General features: G+C 43.9%; 1 pseudogene across 1 annotated transcript in view; it reads left to right on the forward strand.

Moving 5' to 3' along the window:
- The first annotated feature begins 8,451 nt into the window (after nt 1-8,451).
- Nucleotides 8,452-18,074, forward strand: part of LOC311136822 (transmembrane protein 117-like) — a 66,150-nt pseudogene continuing 56,527 nt past the window's right edge. Inside the window, exons 1-2 of the transcript in view lie at nt 8,452-8,529; nt 11,893-12,199. The product of the transcript in view is annotated as a transmembrane protein 117-like (transcript). The remainder of the gene's footprint in view (nt 8,530-11,892; nt 12,200-18,074) is intronic.

Below are 18,074 nucleotides of genomic sequence, written 5' to 3' on the forward strand. Positions count from 1 at the left end.
TAGCCTCAGCCCAAACTTTATCGCCATTACCAGTTGTTGTCTTAGCTCTCTATAATAACACCTGTGATTGCTTTATGCCTCTCTCCCATGTCAATATGCCTTGCCTATTGCTGTTCCAGTTAGTTCTTATTATAAAATGTCAATATAGAACCCCAAGTCATTCTCAAACTGCCTCAAATAGCTCCTTTGTTCCACCCCCCATACACGCAAAGACCGGCTCAATCGGTGCCTCCAGTGATGCTATCTCTTTCATTGTTACCCAACGCTTAGATTTACCTCCACTGTACTCATATCCTTCCATATCCTTGTCTGTACATAATGCCCTGAATCTATTCTACAACGCCCGGAAATCTGCCCCCTTTATTCTCTGTACCCAACGCACTAGAAGACCAGTTCTTAAAGCCTTTAGCCGTATCCTTATTCTAGTCCTCCTCTGTTCCTCTGGTGATGTAGAGGCTAACCCAGGCCCTGCAGCCCCCAGTATCACTCCTACTCCCCAGGAGTTATCATTTGTTGACTTCTGTAACTGTAAAAGCCTTGGTTTTCTGCATGTTAACATCAGAAGCCTCCTTCCTAAGTTTGAGTTATTCACTGCGTTAGCACACTCCGCCAACCCTGATGTTCTAGCAGTGTCTGAATCCTGGCTTAGGAAGGCCACCAAAAATTCAGACATTTCCATCCCCAACTACAACATTTTCAGTCTAGATAGAACTGCCAAAGGGGGTGAAGTTGCAAACTACTGTAGAGATAGCCTGCAGAGCTCTATCATACTATCCAGGTCTGTGCCCAAACAGTTTGAGCTCCTACTTCTAAAAATCCACCTTTCCAGAAATAAGTCTCTCACTGTTGCCACTTGCTACAGACCCCCCTCAGCCCCCAGCGGTGCCCTGGACACCATATGTGAATTGATTGCCCCCCATCTATCCTCAGAGTTTGTACTGCTTGGTGACCTAAACTGGGACATGCTTAACACAACGGCCATCCTACAATCCAAACTAGATGCCCTCAATCTCACACAAATTGTCAAGGAACCTACCAGGTACAACCCTAAATCCGTAAACATGGGCACCTTCATAGATATCATCCTGACTAACTTACCCTCTAAATACACCTCCGCTGTCTTCAACCAGGATCTCAGCGATCACTGCCTTATTGCCTGCGTCCGTAACGGGTACGCAGGTCAAACGACCACCCATCATCACTGTCAAACGCTCCCTAAAACACTTTAGCGAGCAGGCCTTCCTAATTGACCTGACCCAGGTATGTGGTCCTCTGTAGCTCAGCTGGTAGAGCACGGCGCTTGTAACGCCAAGGTAGTGGGTTCGATCCCCGGGACCACCCATACACAAAAATGTATGCACGCACGACTGTAAGTCGCTTTGGATAAAAGCGTCTGCTAAATGGCATATTATTATTATTATTAGGTATCCTGGATGGATAGTGATCTCATTCCGTCAGTAGAGGATGCCTGGTTGTTCTTTAAAAGTGCTTTCCTCTCAATCTTAAATAAGCATGCCCCATTCAAAAAATGCAGAACTAAGAACAGATATAGCCCCTGGTTCTCGTCAGACTTGACTGCCCTTGACCAGCACAAAAACATCCTGTGGCATACTGCATTAGCATCGAATAGCCCCCGCGATATGAAACTTTTCAGGGAAGTTAGGAACCAATATACACAAGCAGTTAAGAAAGCGAAGGCTAGCTTTTTCAAACAGAAATTTGCATCCTGTAGCACTAACTCCAAAAAGTTTTGGGACACTAAAGTCCATTGAGAATAAGAGCACCTCCTCCCAGCTGCCCACTGCACTGAGGCTAGGAAACACTATCACCACCGATAAATCTACAATAATCGAGAATTTCAACAAGCATTTTGCTACGGCTGGCCATGCTTTCCACCTGACTACCACTACCCCGGCCACCAGCTCTTCACCCTCCGCTGCAACTTGCCCATGCCCCCCCCCCCACTTCTCCTTCACACAAATTCAGACAGTTGATGTTCTGAAAGAGCTGCAACATCTGGACCCCTACAAATCATCTGGGCTAGACAATCTGGACCCTTTCTTTCTAAAATTAGCCGCTGAAATTGTCGCAACCCCTATTACTAGCCTGTTCAACCTCTCTTTTGTAACGTCTGAGATTCCCAGAGATTGGAAAGCTGCCGCGGTCATCCCCCTCTTCAAAGGGGGTGACACTCTAGATCCAAACTGTTATAGACCTATATCCATCCTGCCCTGCCTTTCTAAAGTTTTTGAAAGCCAAGTTAACAAACAGATCACCGACCATTTTGAATCCCACCGTACCTTCTCCGCTATGCAATCCGGTTTCCGAGCTGGTCATGGGTGCCCCTCAGCCACGCTCAAGGTCCTAAACGATATTATAACCGCGATCGATAAAAGACAGTACTGTGCAGCCGTCTTCATCGACCTGGCCAAGGCTTTCGACTCTGTTAACCACCGCATTCTTATTGGCAGACTAAATAGCCTTGGTTTCTCAAATGACTGCCTCGCCTGGTTCACCAACTACTTCTCAGATAGAGTTCAATGTGTCAAATCGGAGGGCCTGTTGTCTGGACCTATGGCAGTCTCTATGGGGGTGCCACAGGGTTCAATTCTTGGGACGACTCTTTTGTCTGTGTATATCAATGATGTCGCTCTTGCTGCTCGTGACTCTCAGATCCACCTCTACGCAGACGACACCATTTTGTATACATCTGGCCCTTCATTGGACACTGTGTTAACAAACCTCCAAACGAGCTTCAATGCCATACAACACTCCTTCCGTAGCCTCCAACTGCTCTTAAACACTAGTAAAACTAAATGCATGCTCTTCAATCAAACGCTGCTGGCACCCGCCCACCCGACTAGAATCACTACTCTCGACGGGTATGACCTAGAGTATGTGGACAACTACAAATAACTAGGTGTCTGGTTAGACTGTAAACTCTCCTTCCAGACTCACATTAAGCATCTCCAATCCAGAGTGAAATCTAGAATCGGCTTCCTATTTCGCAACAAAGCCTCCTTCACTCATGCTGCCAAACATGCCCTCGTAAAACTGACTATCCTACCAATCCTTGACTTCGGCGATGTCATTTACAAAATAGCCTCCAACACTCTACTCAGCAAATTGGATGTAGTCTATCACAGTGCCATCCGTTTTGTCACCAAAGCCCCATATACTACCCACCACTGTGACCTGTACGCTCTTGTTGGCTGGTCCTCACTACATATTCGTCGCCAAACCCACTGGCTCCAGGCCATCTATAAATCACTGCTAGGCAAATCTCTGCCTTATCTTAGCTCATTGGTCACCATAGCAACACCCACCCGTAGTATGCGCTCCAGCAGGTATATCTCACTGGTCATCCCCAAAGCAACACCTCCTTTGGCCGCCATTCCTTCCAGTTCTCTGATGCCAATGACTGGAACGAACTGCAAAAAATCTCTGAAGCTGGTGACTCTTATCTCCCTCATAACTTTAAGCATCAGTTGTCAGAGCACCTTACCGATCACTACACCTGTACACAGCCCTTCTGAAATTAGCCCACTCAACTACCTCATCCCCATATTGTTATTTATTTTGCTCATTTGCACCCCAGTATCTCTATTTGCACATCATCTCTTGGACATCTATCATTCCAGTGTTAATACTAATTGTAATAATTTTGCACTATGGCCTATTTATTGCCTTACCTCCATAACTTGCTACATTTGCACACACTGTATATATATTTTCTGTGGTATTTTTGACTTTATGTTTTGTTTTCCCCCATATGTAACTCTGTGTTGTTGTTTTTATCGCACTGCTTTGCTTTATCTTGGCCAGGTCGCAGTTGTAAATGAGAACTTGTTCTCAACTGGCTTAACTGGTTAAATAAAGGTGAAATAAATAAAATTAAAATAAAATATTGACTCCAATGCTTCTCACAGTTGTGTCAAGTTGGCTGGATGTCCTTTGGGTGGTGGACCATTCTTGATACACACAGGAAACTGTTGAGCGGGAAAAATCCAGCAGCATTGCAGTTCTTGAAACACTCAGACCGGTGAGCCTGGCACCTACTACCATACCCTGTTCAAAGGCATTTAAATAGTTTGTCTTGCCCATTCACACTCTGAATGGCACACATACACAATCCATGTCTCAGTTGTCTTAAGGCTTAAAAATCATTATTTAACCTGTCTCCTCCCCTTCATCTACACTGATTGAAGTGGATTTAACAAGTGACATCAACAAGGGATCATAGCTTTCACCTGGATTCACCTGGTCAGTCTATATCATGGAAAGAGCAGGTGTTCCAAATGTTTTGTACACTCAGTGTTTATTTATACAATATACAGCCACAGTATTAGGCCTAACTGGCAGCAGTAGGCTACATGATCTGTGTCAGTGTGCGTGAGTGTGTCTTTCTCTGTTTTCTACCACAGTAGGTGATCTGTCATTTCTCACAGACACAGCAGACCAGCACACCAGAACTTTTAACAAATAGGTCTGTTAATTTCTCACACTTAGCAGCGTCGGCCTCAAGAGCCTTTTTTTGGTCTCTAACTTTTTCAGCACCACCCTTCCGTTTTTTCTGTTTTGACTGAGTGACTGACAGAGTCAGAGTGGGTCTCACTCTCTTTGAATATGCGCATTTAATTTTGAATGTGAATTTGCGTTACCTCAGCCAATCAGAAAACCGGGCCAGCCGTTTCCCACTGGTCAGCTAAATATAGACAATTATGACAACAGAGAAATAGCACAAAAGTCATTAAAAAAAACAGGCTCATGAGCAACCGTACGTGTCCATTTTTTATAATATATCTATTTACAATTTGTTTTGTCCATTTCGACCAGACAACTCATAAAAGATGGTCCCGGCCCTTCTGGCATTTGCCAGAATTGCCAGACGGCATAGAAATGACGTGGAAACAACTCTGATTCAACTAGTGTGTGCCCAGTGGAAGGAGTGGAATGTTAGCTAAATATAGGATCAGTCTGCACATTATAGTCAGTATCAGTAGGCTATTTGTTGGCTGTGGACAATAACTTTAACTATAGACTAGGCTAAATATAGGCTATATGAAGATTTATCACACATTGCAATGACTAATAGCTCAGCTACAGTGCCTTCGGAAAGTTTTCAGACACCTTTACCTTTTCCACATTTTGTTAGGTTACAGCCTTATTCTAAAATTGCTTAAATTGTTTTTTCCCCCTCATCAATCTATACACAATAATGACAAAGTAAAAACAGGTATTTAGAATTTTTTTGCAATTTTTTTGCAATTTTTTTCAAATTTATGAAAAATAACAAACTGAAATAAAACATTTACATAAGTATTCAGACCCTACTCAGTACTTTGTTGAAGCACCTTTGGCAGCGATTACAGCCTTGAGTCTTATTGGGTATGACGCTACAAGCTTGGCACAACTGTATTTGGGGAGTTTCTCCCATTCTTCTCTGCAGATCCTCTCAAGCACTGTCAGGTTGGATGGGGAGCGTTGCTGCACAGCTATTTTCAGGTCTCTCCAGAGATGTTCGATCGGGTTCAAGTCCGGCCTCTTGGTCACCTCCCTGACCAAGGCCCTTCTCCACCGATTGTTCAGTTTGGCCGGGCGGCCAGCTCTAGGAAGAGTCTTGGTGGTTCCAAACTTCTTCCATTTAAAAATGATGGTGGCCACTGTGTTCTTGGGGACCTTCAATGCTGCAGAAATGTTTTGGTACCCTTCCCCAGATCTGTGCCTCGACACAATCCTGTTTAGGAGCTCTACGGACAATTCCTTCAACCTCATGGCTTAGTTTTTGCTCTGACATGCACTGTCAACTGTGGGACCTTATATAGACGGGTGTGTGCCTTTCCAAACCATGTCCAATCAATTTAATTGACCACAGGTGGATTCCAATCAAGTTGCAGAAACATCTCAAGGATGATCAATGGAAACAGGATGCACCTGACCTCAATTTCGTGTCTCATAGCAAAGGGTCTGAATACTTATGTAAATAAGGTATTTCCGTTTTTAATTTTTAATACATTTGCAAACATTTCTAAAAACCTGTTTCGCTTTGTCATTTTGGGGTATTGTCTGTAGATTGCTGAGGATAAAAAATTTAAATAAATCAATTTTAGAATAAGGCTGTAACGTAACAAAATGTGGAAAAAGTCAAGGGGTCTGAATAGTTTCCGAAGGCACAGGCCTACATCTGTGAATTTCATCCATCTGTGAATAAATTTTTGTAGGCTCATTTATCTCCTCCTTATCAAAAATTATTATCAAAATCTTGGCAGGGGACTGTTTAGCCTACAGATTACAATATTTTTTGGGGTGACCATTTGGAACAGTGTAAACAACATTTTCTGCATTCAAATGACCTAGAGGAGTGTCCCAGTTTGATAGTAGGTGACTGGCATACTGGGACACTGTCAAAATATAAATATTCTAAAAAGGTGAGAGTAGAAAGAAAACCATTTACAGTCATTTTGATTTACAATTACATCCCATTACAAAATACACTATATATACAAAAGTCTGTGGACACCCCTTCAAATTAGTGGATTTGGCTATTTCAGCCACACCAGTTACTAACAGGTGTATAAAATCGAGCACACAGCCATGCAATCTCCATAGACAAACATTGGCAGTAGAATGGCTTTACTGAAGAGCTCAGTGACTTTCAACGTGGCACCGTTATAGGATGCCACCTTTCCAACAAGTCAGTTCTTCACATTTCTGCCCTGCTTGAACTGCCCTGGTCAACTGTAAGTGCTGTTATTGTGAAGTGTAAACGTCTAGGAGCAACAATGGCTCAGCCGTGAAGTGGTAGGTCACACAAGCTCACAGAAAGGGACCGCCAAGTGCTGAAGCGCGTAACGCATAAAAATCGTATGTCCTCGGTTACAACACTCACTACCGGGTTCCAAACTGCCTCTGGATGCAACATCAGCACAATAACGTAATGAAATGGTTTTCCATGGCCGAGCAGCTGCACACAAGCCTAAGATCACCATGCGCAATGCCAAGTGTTGGCTGGAATGGTGGAAAGTTCGCTGCCATTGGACTCTGGAACAGTGGAAACACGTTCTCTGGAGTGATGATTCATGCTCCACCATTTGGCAGTCCGACGGACGAATCTGGTTTTGGCAGATGCCAGGAGAACGCTACCTGCCAAATGCATAATGCCAACTTTAAAGTTTGGTAGAGGAGGAATAATGATCTGGGACTGTTTTTCATGGTTCGGGCTAGGCCCCTTAGTTCCAGTGAAGGGAAAACTTAACGCTATAGTATACAATGACATTCTAGACGATTCTGTGCTTCCAACATTGTGGCAACAGATTGGGAAAGGCCCTTTCCTGTTTCAGCATGACAATGCCCCCATACACAAAGCGGGGTCCATACAGAAATGGTTTTTGAGATCGGTGTGGAAGAACTTGACTGGCCTGCACAGAGCCCTGACCTTAACCCCATTGAACACCTTTGGGATAAATTGGAACGCTGCCTGCGAGCCAGCCCTAATCGCCCAACATCAGTGCCCAACCTCACTAATGCTCTTGTAGCTGAATGGAAGCAAGTCCCTGCAGCAATGTTCCAACATCTAGTGGAAAGCTTTCCCAGAAGAGTGTAGGCTGTTATAGCAGCAAAGGGGGGACCAACTCCATATTAATGCCCATGATTTTGTAATGAGATGTTTGACGACCAGGTGTCCACATACTTTTGGTAATGTAGTGTATGTTTTAATGAGACACTGATTATCATTTCCAAGTTTTTTATAACCTTAACATTATTTACCTCAGAACCCTATGTCATTTTACTTACCATTATGCCTCTAGACACGTGTCATAACACGGGATGCCACGCCCACAATGATGATGTCATACCCGTTGATTGGCATTGGTTGTTGGTTATCTTATTGTACACATTTTAAGATATCCATTACAAAGCTTAAGTGTCCCACTTTGCTAGGTGTACCACTTAACCAATACTCACCCTAAATTTGCCGGCGTTCTATAAGACCTCCCCCGTGTTCTGCCACCAATTTGCGTGCGGCAATGTTTGCATACACAGAAAGTGGTCTATGCATACCCCTCTGGATATTAAAATACGTATTTTATGCACTAGGAACATCACCCTGCCGCCAGTGGGAAGCTCAATGTGTTTGTTATATTGCTGTTACATTGCAATGCACTGACGGTATGCGCCCGTAGTGGGGATAGAATCAACCATCCATCCATCGCGCGCTGCTCCAGCATCATCATCATCACAGACAGAAATCAGCGAGCAGCTCCGGCGGTACTGACAAAGCAGCGCCTGCCACGCCGCTGCATGGACAGCCAGTACAATGGCAGAGGATTTGGGGGTGCATCTGTTTTAGCAACAACAGATAGCATGGATAATCCCGCCTCAGCCGATCCAGCTCTCGTTGTTACGATGATTTGAGCGCCGCTGTCCGCTCGCGGGGCATGATGAGGAAGGAGAGAGAGCGGTGCGGGAGCGGGTCTTCTCGTTCTGACAATAGTGTTTGAGAGGGAAACGCAAAGAAGCGTGGAACAGGTAAGTGCGTGGCGTGTCTGTATGTAGGCCTGTCCATATCAAAATACAGGGGATGCTCGCTTATGAAATCAATATGTAGATGCCTTGCACACACCATTATGCACTTGGAGAGGTTTCAATTTTGTAATCAGATAATTCCATTCGGGGTTGATAAAGCATAGGGATTGAGTATTATCTGAGATGGGTTAGATGTGCCTGACATTAGACACAACCTCGCTGTTGTGACGATGGGAAGATGCATGTGTTTATCCAGTAACGCGAATTAATTGTCGATGTCTGCGGCCACGCGGAAAAGTAATTAGCATAATACAAACATCCCCATCAAAATCTGTTTTTTTAAACTATATGTTTTTTTGTTATTGCATTGGCTGTCTCAACCCACCGCATCCGCCAATGGTGGCCTCCCTCATCTGCTGTGGAAGGTGGCCGAGTTACAGCGGTGTGTGTCAGACAATGAGACATCCCGAAAATCGGTCTTCTCACTTAAAGGTCTGTAGCGCCGAACAGTTTCGGCTACTCACTAGTATGACACCTCTATGGAAAGGCAAGACTCTCAGCTAGTCTGAGGGTAGCCGGTACCAGTTAAAATAATTAATGGAAGTATACACTAAGTATACCACAGTTGTGTCAAGTTGGCTGGATGTCCTTTGGGTGGTGGACCATTCTTGATACACACAGGAAACTGTTGAGTGTGGAAAACCCAACAGCATTGCAGTTCTTGACACAAACCGGTGCACCTGGCACATACTACCATACCCTGTTCAAAGGCACTTACATCTTGTGTGTTGCCCATTCACCCTCTGAATGGCAAACATACACAATCCATGTCTCTTCCCCTTCATCTGCACTGATTAAAGTGGATTTAACAAGTGACATCAATAAGGGATCATAGCTTTCACCTGGTCAATCTACATATGTCATGGAAAGAGCAGGTGTTCTTAATGTTTTGTATACTCAGTGTATATGGAAGTAGTTTAGTGCCAAAAATTGGGTTAAATATGGGTTTTAAAAAATCTAGTGATTTCCTGATCTTTCATATATCTTTCAGATATACACTACATGACCAAAAGTATGTGGACAAATGCTTGTCGAACATCTCATTCCAATATCATGAGCATTAATATGGAGTTGGTCCCCCCTTTGCTGTTATAACAGCCTCCACTCTTCTGGGAAGGCTTTCCACTAGATGTTGGAACATTGCTGCCGGGACTTGCTTCCATTCAGCCACAAGAGCATTAGTGAGGTCGGGCACTGATGTTGGGCGATTAGGCCTGGCTCGCAGTCAGCGTTCCAATTCATCCCAAAGGTGTTCGATGGGGTTGAGGTCAGGGCTCCGTGCAGGCCAGTCAAGTTCTTCCATACTGATCTCGACAAACCATTTCTGTATGGACCTCGCTTTGTGCACGGGGGCATTGTCATGCTGAAACAGGAAAGGGCCTTCCCTAAATTGTTGCCACAAAGCTGGAACCACAGAATCATCTAGAATGTCATTGTATGCTGTAGCGTTAAGATATCCCTTCACTGAATCTAAGGGGCCTAGCCCGAACCATGAAAAACAGCCCCAGACCATTATTCCTCCTCCACCAAACTTTACAGTTGACACTGCATTCTGGCAGGTAGCATTCTCCTGGCATCCGCCTAACCCATATTCGTCCGTCGGACCGCCAGATGGTGAAGCGTGATTCATCACTCCAGAGAACGCGTTTCCACTGCTCCAGAGTCCAATGGCGGCGAGCTTTACACAACTCCAGCCCGATGCTTGGCATTGCGCATGGTGATTTTAGGCTTATGTCCAGCTGCTCGGCCATAGAAACTCATTTCATGAAGCTCATTTCATGAAGCACAGTTCTTGTGCTGACGCTGCTTCCAGAGGCAGTTTGGAACGCGGTAGTGAGTGTTGCAACCGAGGGCAGACAATTTTTACGCGCTACGTGGTTCAGCACTCGGTGGTCCCGTTCTGTGAGCTTGTGTGGCCTACTACTTCGCGGCTGAGCCGTTGTTGCTCCACTTATAGTTGACCGAGGCAGTGCTAGCATGGCAGAAATTTGACGAACTGACTTGTTGGAAAGGTGGCATCCTATGACGGTGCCACGTTGAAAGTCACTGAGCTCTTCAGTACGGGCCATTCTACTGCCAATGTTTGTCTATGGAGATTGCATGGCTGTGTGCTCGATTTTGTACACCTGTCAGCAACGGGTGTGGCTGAAATAGCCGAATCCACTAATTTGAAGGGGTGTCCACCTACTTTTGGCCATGTAGTGTAGGACAGACGCTTTAAAACAAACTTCCTTTTGATTTCTTTTTTGACTATCTGTTTTTCCATGTATGAATCTGTTATTCAATGGGCTATGGGCTGATAGCAGTAAAGCCAAATTCAGTGTTTCATCATATAATGTTTTTAGTTACTGTATATATTTTATACCTAAAGGGGTCCTAAAATTCTAAATTAAATAGCTAAAACTTCCTTGATATGACCATCTTAAAACAATTCCATATGTTAACTTAGTTGTCATAAACCTCCCCTGAGCCATAACATCAACAACACCTAAGGTAGGATATTATACCAAGACAAACATGATGCTGGTGAAATGTAATATCCACATAGCCCAGTTTGACACTGCTCTATATCTGGGGCCTTACATCATCATACAAATTCCCAGTGTGGATATTTTAGGAAACAGGGTCGGAGGAGACCGGAGGGAAAAGATTTGGCACTGCCAAGAAAAGGCATGGCAGTGAGTGAGTGAGCGACGAGGTGGAGTCCTGGAGCGAATAATAGTCCACAGATTAAAAAATACAGAGGGCTCACTGTCCTGTCGAGAACTGACCCAAGCACTGCCTGGCAGTGGAACCAAAATATCAGTATGATGGTGCTAAATCTGAGGGAGGGATCCAGACCAGCAGCTAGGCACTGAATGTGAGGCAGCTCCAAGAGACTGCCTAGTGTGACACTGTAACTTTAGATTATTCTATTGATGGAGTGAATGGTCTCTGGAGAACCTCTGATGTCAAAGGTCATCCCTGACGAAATAATGGATTAGAAGAAAGATGAATGTAAAATAATTACAAATGTGACACCATTTTGAGGAGTAGACGACCATAATGATGCTCTGAAGCTACACTGTTGACTTTACTGATAGACGTTTCTCAGATAATCTGTCTGGATAATGGACCACCTGTCTGTCCTGCTGCTCTTAGTGTGATGATCGCGGTACAGAATATTCTGAGTAGTCTGAATTTAGAATAATCTCAGTCTGGATGGACGTCTCTAGTTTTTCCTCTGTAATCTCATGAACTCTGTAATGTTTCCACTGTAATCTGTTGCAGATTTCACTCAGGCAACGATCTTCTCTCCCTCTTCAGGTGGACTGTGGCTTGAGGTCCTGCAAAATGGATATAGATCCCTGTTTGCGGTACTATTTCCAGCACCCCTGGTCTCGTCTGTTTGTGGCCTACCTCGTCACCTTCTGCAACTTCCTTATCTTCGCTGAGGACCCTGTCTCCCACAGCCAGACAGAGGCTCACATGATCGTGGTGGGAAACTGCTTCTCCTTCATAGTGAACAAGTACCCTGGTGGAGGATGGAGTGTCCTCAAAGTCATGTCGTGGCTGATGGCCATTGTCACCGGAATGTTTGCAGGGAAGTTCATATTCCACCGCAGGCTCTTTGGTAAGTCATCAATCAATCAATCAGTCAAATGTATTTATAAAGCCCTTTTTATACAGAACCCAGCCTGAAACCCCAGAGAGTCGGCAATGCAGATGTAGAGGCACGGTGGCTAGGAAAAACTCCCTAGAAAGGCAGGAACCTAGGAAGAAACCTAGAGAGGAACCAGTCTCTGAGGGGTGGCCAGCCACTTCTGGGGAGCCTTAATGAGGAATGCAGACCTAAAAAGACAGCTGAAAAGTATTTGGTCATTTTAGGGTTAGGATAATGGTTAGAGTGGCAAAGAAAACCACCTGATATGCTAAACACTGACACTCATACACAAACACAGAGCGTACATAGACTCTGAGGGGATCATGACTCTATTCCATGTGCTGCTCTATAAATATTGAATGGTGCAGGAAAGAGAAAATGTCTTGATTCCCATTATGTTTCCTCTATGCGTTGAATAGGTATCTGATAATGTAGCTACTCTGTCCTTGCACATCTTTCAAGCCTTAATCTATTGAATTACCCTATGAATTACCTGGATGACTCCACCATTTACTTTTAGACTAAAACTAAATGTCAGAGTTTGAAGCCATTTATCTTTTTCCCTCCTACGCAAAAGCAAGCATCTTAAATGCATTTACAGCACCACAGTTGTGTTGATCTTTCAGAATTGCTAGGATTATTATGTCTTCAATCGGCACTCAGCATGGCTTTCCTTTGAAGGCAGTCTATTCAGGTCAGAGTTTTACACTTAAAGCCCAGGGCTTCAGGGCACATAGCTGGAACAGAGAGCAGAGTAGACCTCCATCTCTCTCTCTGGAGCTGGAGCCAGGTAGGACCAATGCACTTCACAGGCCACAGAGTAGAGCAGCGCAGGGCACAGAGTGCAGGAGGAACAGATGGTGTGTGCATCTGCGTGTGTGTTTGTGGGCTTGAGTGAGTGTGAGATAGGGAGAAGCAGGGGGAGATGGACATGGAGAAATGGAACATGAAGAGCGATGGTGAGCGACAGAGGGGGGTTCAGCACAACATTTTTGCAATGGCGTTATGTAATCCTAAAAATGAGAGATGAGCAGAGCGCAGAGAAGAGCCACTGATGCCCACAGGGACTTTATGTGTTGAGAGATATCATCCATTATGTATCAGTAACACCGCCACAGGACCACTATGCCCATTCTACCCCATCCTACTGAACACTTAGCTGCATAAAGAAGATAGAGCTCTCTATAGAGCACTCTGCAGCTCCTCTTCTCTCCTTTACTACCTACACTACAACATGGTAGGCATGCACATTTACTTAAGTACAAGTACAGTAATGTCTCATTTATGAAGAATAAATATGAGAACTTCACAGTGTATTTATAATAGTAATGAGAGTCATTTGTCCAATAAATGCCAAGCTTTTTATCTGGTCACTGATATTTCAACTTATTCTTTGTTTATTTGTTTTATTTTTCCAAATGAAGGCTCTTGTCTTTCTTGCATAATAGATGAAGTTATTCATGCTGCTATTTACATTTGTGTTCAACTATGTATCAATTTGTAACTAAATGGAAACCAGACATTGTGTTGCTTGCTGACACATTCCACTGCATCATTTATCATGGCCTAGAAAAAAAATCTGAATTTCACAACCACTCATTTTATGGTGAATTACACCAACTCCTCCCACTGGCGATGTCACTTTTTCACAGAGGACTATATGCAATACGCAATTTACCCAGAACCCACTCATACATGAATCCATTTGTGACACAATACTTTGTTCTCATTCCAAATATTCACTGCTTTTGTTTTTGTTAGCAATAACGTTGTCTGCTACCTAGTGGAATGATAGGAGGTGGATGGAGATCACATTGGGTTTGGTTTTTATTCTCCGGTTGCACAGCCAGCCACACTGCACACAACACAAGGTGATAGATGGTTAGTGACAGACTATGTGGGTTAAGACTACCTCCCAGGCACATAGACAACCGATGCAAATTCACCCAGCCACTAAAGGCTATGTGCTCTCCCATTTGAGTGGCATGTCTTCTTGTCATTCAGTGAGAGCTTGTCTGTCTCTGTGCCTTTGTTATTACAACAAGGACATGGGGAATTGGATTTGTCTGCCCATGTGAGGTTGTATGCACAGTATTGTATTCAATTTTTATGCTACGTTTTCTGTGTTGTAAACCAGTAGGCATACATACAGCATACCTTTTCCCTTTCCTCCCTGATCCAGCACAGCACTCAGTATTTCATGCTTACAGCCTTCATTGTAAAACAAAGCACCTTTTCATCAAGGTAATGGAATGGAACCTGCTTCTCATTCCATGTTGTGCTGCACCAGTTTCAGATTAACATAATGTATACACCTTTGTTTCCTGTGCATTTTCCAAGGCTTGTGTTCTCAGTGAATGTTTAGCATCCTACCAGGAGTTGGTATATCCCACTGACCATCTTTGATTCAGTACTATGAGCACAGTGCTTCTTTGCTTTGAGTCATCACGGTGGATTTTCCAGCTCACACAGCTGCTCAGAATAGTATAAACCCGCTTGAGAAAATACTGAAATGGGAGACCCAGTATTTTGGGGAGACTTTGATGGTTGAAGATATTTTGAAGTTAACATCAATGCCCTGCAGTGAATGTGTGACTACTGCCTATGGTTGTTCCATTGTTAAAGCGTTCTCGGCTTATGAACACTCCTCCTGCCTGATCCTGATCCTTGACTGTAGCTGTAGCCTCAGGGATGCCATCTGGATTCTCTCACATGTTACAGTAGTGCATTATGGGTAAGATGGCCCTGTGCTGTGGTGGCCAAAGGTCAGAGTTTGCTTGAGCATGTGGGTTTAAGTGTGTGTGTTTGCATACGTGTGTGTGTGTGTGTGTGTGTGTGTGTGTGTGCCTGCCTCTGTGTTTGTGTGTGTGTGTGTACACATCTGAAACACAGCGTATAACCCTATGCCTCCTCGTTGTTTCTTCTGTTTAATACACAGCAACAGTTCAGTTCAGACCTCCCTATGTTAGTTGTCACTCGGAGGCTGGCCTTTCACAGTAAATAATAGAGGATTGAACCAGTGCCTGGACTCAACTATTTAAGACATGGACCAGCAGGCTGGCTGCTGTGTATAGACGGATGGGTTGTAATGTACTATTGATGTTTATAGCAGAGCATTGAGCAGAGGGGAATCTGCCACAATCTGAGACAGTAGCTCTTTCTTACATTGGTATGTTGTTGTTTTAGAGTGAATGTTTTTTAAATGTTTTTCTGTTTGATGCATTTTGCATCAAACAGCATGAGAGAGCTGATTGTCCAATACGCTATCTTTAGCAGAATCTTAAATGTGTCCATGATCTATTATGTGTCCAGGATCTATTGTAAACAGTGAAGTTGTTCATCCACAAGACTGGTTTATACTAAAAACATGAATAAGTAACCTCCTTTTTCACCAGCTTTTGATCATTACATATCAACATTAGATGTCACTCTTGTACATTTGTCTTATAGTCAGACAATTAAAAGTAAAACAAAAGTGTTTTATTCATAAAGTAAAGTAATTCGAAACATCTATCTGCTTTGAATGAAAGATAAAACAGTCCAGGTGTTTGCAAAACCCAGAGAGAGAGGGAGAGATTGAGAGTGTGAGAGAGCGGAGGCAAACAATAAATTGGGCAAAGGAAATTGCTTGTTTATTTAAGATGAATGATGTCTTTGGTACATACTGTAGCTCTTATGACTGGGGAAATGATTTAACAAACCTTTCTGACAGTAATCAGACGTCTCTGTTGAAACAGCCCCGGCTAGACACTGGAACAGCTGCTTTCCATCTCCCATTTGAGGGAGGGAGGGAGGGAGGGAGGTAGTCTGACTCTTGCAACGTCTGTCCGCCTGTCTCTGATTTATTGGGGAGACTTGTAGTTACCGTGGGCTGCCGCTCTGGGGACCGTGGCAACGTTGTCATGGTAATTTCCATGGCGAGTGTGACGCCGTGGCCATGGTAACACAGCTGCCGATGTAATGACAGGGGGCTGCGGTGTGAACTCTGTGATACCCAGGCGGAGCAGGGCAGGCGGAGCAGGGCTCTCTCCTCTCTTATCCAGCCCATCTGGGTTTGTCAGAGGGAAGCAAGTTGTTTGTTCTAGGGTCCCTAAGGAGGGCAGTAACTGTTATGGATGTGTGTGAGTGGACTAACAACCACTTTGAAGGTGCAATACCCCAAAACAGAACACCCAGTTGTAGACCCATCAGCATGTAAATGAATTGGGTTATACAGTATATAATGTGTGGCATGGAAAAGGAGAAGGTGTAACACTGCAACATTCTAACAGTGTAATTCATATATTTCATATATGCTATCGCAAAAATAATCATTTGGTTGTGTTTATGAAGGTCTTAGATTTATTTTATTATTCTAATGTTACCTAACACAAAAGCATTTATTAGTTTGTTATTGTAGGTTATGTAAAAACACAAAACGCAAAAAAAAAAACACAATTCAAGTGTTAAATACATTTTATTCGTGGAGTGCCTTTGTTATAAACACCAAGATCAATACAAAAGCAATAAAGACCTTATAATTAATGTGTCTATGACAGCAGTCAAAAATAGTACATTATTGTCAGCTCGTGCTTACATGGTGTGCGTCTTCACGTGGCATCAGTTGGAGCATATCCATGTCACATAAACAACAAAAGATGGTGAGTGTGTTTCTTATGTTGTTTTTTGCTTGAGATGTAGGGCCTGCTCTCTCAGTGATGACATTTTGTGCTGATAATCGGCCCGTAGCATTGTCACCGGCTTGTTCAATCCAAACGGTGCCGTCCCTCCTCTCTCACCGTTTAATTTGGTGGTGGCGTGGGCACATGCTCAGTGCGCACCGTTCTGGCTTAGGTCTCGGAGGTGTAGGTTCAGAATCAGAAGCATAATCATCAGATGTCATGATTAATTTCTTCCCTACTATCTGAGTCGTTTTCATTCAGATTTTGTAGCAACGCTAACGCAGCATGTGCATCCATTCGTCTTGGTCTTCTTGCCATTGTAAATTATTCACGCTCTCACTGTGTAGTCCAAGTAGGCCAGAGTAGACTGATAAGACTGCTTGGATTCAGTGGACTGATATAGGGTACATACCATTTTGAGATTATAATTAGAATCGTTAAATACAATAGAATGGCCGCCCTGTTCTTCATTCACAATTGGTGATTACATAATTATACATTGTTCGCTTCCCCTCGCTTATCAGCTCACCCATTCACCCCCTTTCACCTCCATCATACTTCATTTATTTAATCTCTTATATCTGTGACATTTGTTTCGGTATAGTTCAGTTTTTAGGCAATTATCAGGGTGATTACCAGCTGGGCATGGCACCTTCAACTATCGGGAGAAGGAGCGGAGCAGGCTCTACAGTCGGGAGAAGGAGCTACTATCCAATTCAAAGGGCTTTATTGGTATGTGAAACATACTCACCGGCCAGTTTATTAGGTACAAAAATGGATCACGTGGCCGTTGCTTGTTATATAAAGCAGGCAGACAGGCATAGATGCATTCAGTTACTGTTTGATTGAACGTTAGAATGGGCAAAACAAGTGACTTATGTGACTTTGACCGTGGTATGCTCGTCGGTGTCAGGCGCGCCGGATCCAGTATCTTAGAAATGGCCGCCCTCCTGGGCTTTTCACGCACCAAGAATGGTGCGGCAAAGAAAAAACATCCAGCAAGCTGCAGTCCTGTGGGCGAAAAAGCTCGTTTGAGAGAGGTCGAAGGACAATGGCAAGAATCATGCAAGCTAACAGGCGGGCCACAAACAGACAAATAACAGCACAGTACAGCAGTGGTGGGCAGAACGGCATCTCAGAACGCACAAGTCATTGATCCTTGTCACGGATGGGCTATTGCAGCA

This window comes from Coregonus lavaretus, assembly GCF_964263955.1.
Source record: "Coregonus lavaretus genome assembly, chromosome: 11".
Classification (NCBI taxonomy): Eukaryota; Metazoa; Chordata; class Actinopteri; order Salmoniformes; family Salmonidae; genus Coregonus; species Coregonus lavaretus.